This window comes from Taudactylus pleione, unplaced genomic scaffold, assembly GCF_031769625.1.
Source record: "Taudactylus pleione unplaced genomic scaffold, aTauple2 ptg000040l, whole genome shotgun sequence".
NCBI classification, from domain to species: Eukaryota; Metazoa; Chordata; class Amphibia; order Anura; family Myobatrachidae; genus Taudactylus; species Taudactylus pleione.
In genome coordinates, this window is record NW_028284442.1 from 10693679 (window position 1) to 10697176 (window position 3498).

The window sequence follows — 3498 nt, forward strand, 5'->3', positions numbered from 1 at the left end:
GTCTAGTTACAGAGACTGTTAACCAGGATTAACAAAGAGGGACATTTGCAACAAGAATAAATTCAGCTTGAGCAATTTAACCTACTCAGAGTGGAGAGATCTCCATTAGTGACAGTTTAAAGTCGGTGCTAGCATCCAATAACCCGGGCAACGTAGTGTACACCAAACAGGACTTTATGTATATATGAGCTCATGAACTATTGGGGAGTCTGGCCAAAAAGTATTGGGAAAGTAGTTAGCATATAAACTAGTTAAATAGAGACTGTTATTTCTTTATCGTTACTGTATGATAAATACACTGGGGGTATATATTATAAGTATTTAGTTAAAATGTTGCTTAAAGTGAATCGCATGCATTAATCTTTTGACATCAACAGGAGGAGAAGAATATTAGTTGACAGCAAGGAGGCTGTAGTTACTGAACAATAAAATATAATTTGTTGTGTTATTTTTGTGAATTGTACTGTAATTGAAATTGTATTTGAACTTGTAATTCTCATTTTAAGAATGCAAATTAACATATTGTGACTTCTTTTACTGTAATAAACTACATGATACGTTTCCCTACACCTATTGCATACTTACCTCTTTACCTCTCTGTAAATAAGGAAAGAACCTAGAAACCCCATTCTTACGTATACCCAGTATTGAGGGTATCACAAGTGGCATCACTAAGCACAGGATACAAAGCCCAAAGTAAATAGTGTAAGTGGAAAATTGTTGCAAACTATCACCATGTCGCAAGAGCAGAGAGCAATGGGGGATGCAGTTGGAACAGGTGGAAGTGGGACACCCCAAGTTAATCCCCTAACGCTACCATACTATTTTGGCGCTCCATGGCTACCTACCTATAGTGGAGGTTTGCCCAGAAGTGAAGGGAGTAGCTTGGTGGAATTTAAGAATAAGATTAAGTCGATGTTTAGACTGTACCCTCTGAATTAAAGACAACAAGTGGAGATCCTCATTGGACAATTGAAGGGAGCAGCCCTTCGGGAAGTGACATCTTGGCCAGCAGAAGAAAGAAGGCATATAGACCAGATATTTCAACGGTTAGCTACAACCTTTGAAACCAGAACAGCGTCAGATTTAAAAACGTTGTTTTACGGGCGCAAAAACAATTTCCGGGAGAAACCTTGAGGGATTACGCCTTAAGTTTGCAGAAGCACTATGTGATATCCAAACAATTAGAAGAGAGGAAGTGAGGGACCCAGACGAAGTATTAGTAGCCCAATTCATTGAGGGATCTAATGGAGAAGGGGTTAAGACACAACTGAAGTTATTAAGGATGCAAATGCCTGAACATGCTTCCCTGGATTTCAAAGAAACAGCCATTAAAGTAGTAGGTCCTCAAAGCATGTCGGAATCAAGTTTTCCCGAAATGCCAGGCTATCAGGAAAGTCAGAGTGGGACCAGGACAAGATATATGGGAAAAGGAAATCCCCTGAACAAAAAAGATCTCGTGAAACAGAGTGCTCAGACACCATCTGTCGGTCCTTTTGAAACATTACAAAATCAGTTGAAGGAATTAATGTTAGGGATGGCTGAAATTTGTCACGAAGTTCAGACTCTGAAGAAACACAAACCTATTAATTCCCAAACATCAAGGTGGAGGAATGATAGGGAGCAGAATGCAGAGGATTGGTGGGCCCCCCCTATAAGAACAGGTCGACGGGTTACCAATCAGTTTGATGCTCAGGGACATCTCATTTGTCGGCAATGCCAGAGACCAGGTCACATTGAAAGAAATTGCCCTCAGGTCGAGAATTTAAACTCCAATGCTCCGAGGATGGAGACCGAGCCTCGGGGCGAACAAGAGTAGAACCTACCAATGGAGAATGGTGGCTCCGCTATGACAAACCATGTCATTTCGGTGAGGATAAATTGACCGCCATCATAGATGTTGATCCTCTGGTCCAGAATGGGAAGGTTTTGGGAAAAGTCGTCTGGTTTCATGTTAGACGTGGGTACGGATTCATTAATCGTGGGGACACCAAGCGAGATATCTTTGTGCATTACTCAGCCATTCAAAAGAACAACCCCAGAAAATATTATCAAAGCCTGGGGGAAGGAGAAACTGTAGAGTTTGATGTGGTCAAAGGAGCAAAAGGTCTGCAGGCTGCTAATGTAAGGGGTCCTGGTGGTATAGCAGTTCAAGGCAACAGATATGCAACAGATCGTAAGCGTTATTGGCGCTATTCACGACACAGAGGTTCTCCATGTAAATACCAGTCAAACTATTGGTATCATGAAAATGGGGAAGAGCCCAATGAAGTAGGAAGGGTGAAACAAAGTACAACTCAACGACAGCCTTATCAGATGCCATACTATCTACAGAAACCTTATGGATACAGACAACAATACCTAAGTAACCATGTGAAAGGTGAGCCATCGGAAGGAACAGATGAACCAGTTGTGGACAGACAAAGAGAAACAGTGCTACAGAGTCGGCAGAGCATCGCCAGGCCACAACTTTCGCCAGAGCCAGTACCTGACAGTGAATCCAGAGTGGAGAACATCAAATCTAGAACAAGTTGCTTCAATCCAGCGAATTCAAGTGTCGCTGAACAAGAAAGAGACACTGAAAGGGTGATACACATGGCCATGGCAAGAGAATCGGAAACTCCTACCCCCCAATGCTCAGATTCAGTTAAATTGAAGTCAGAATCTGATATCCCTACCAATACTCCTAGTACAGCTAAGGAAACAGTGAGAAGCCTTTTCCATCGTGGTACCATCCGGACGACAAATACATAACAATAGGCTATAGAGAGGTAGCTTCAATTTTGCAACAGGCATGTAACCAGTCAGGGAAGAAATGCAAGGGAACCTCTACCCATTAGAAAGAGAATTAGTTATTGTAACTAAAGGTTGTGTGCATCAAGGTATCATACTGTCTTGTTACTTAAAAGAAAGAAATGCAAATAATAGTTGTTCTGCATAAAAGTGTTATATTGTCATTTAGCTGTAATGTTATAAAGTGATGTTGGCTTAACTTGCTTGTGAAAATGGTGAAATGTGTGAGGACACGCATGATTTAAGTGGGGAGGAATGTGATACCCCACATTCCTCCCCATAATTGTTAAACAGTCTGTGCCAAGTAAAGTGAAGTCATGAATGTTCCCCCAAAAATGTAAATAAATGTATTTTATTAAAGAAGATTGTTCTCAGATAAAGTAGTCAATGGGTACATGTGTGTCTGTGCTGCCCCTACAGAAGGAAGAAGATGGTGCCATCCATACAGAAAGGCCCTGCAGTATTAGGGGAAGCTTGAGCACAGGACTCAACCAAGGAGTCAGGGAAGAGGTACCCCCGTTAGTCACCCCAGTGATAGGTTGACAAGTCAGCACGTGAGGACATGTGGAGCGTTAGCTTGGCCTCTAGGGAGAGAGCAGGGAAAAGTCCAGGATGTGGGAAGACTGGCAGTTGGTCCCAGGAGCAACGGCCACAAATTGTTCCCCTCCTTGTTGTGCTGTGGGGACCAGAGAGAGAGGAACGGTC

The 3498-nt window shown here is 42.4% G+C and overlaps 1 pseudogene; it reads left to right on the forward strand.

Annotated features, from left to right (window-relative positions):
- Positions 1-735: 735 nt before the first annotated feature.
- Positions 736-2754, forward strand: LOC148538350 (uncharacterized; annotated as a pseudogene).
- The last annotated feature ends 744 nt before the right edge of the window (positions 2755-3498 follow it).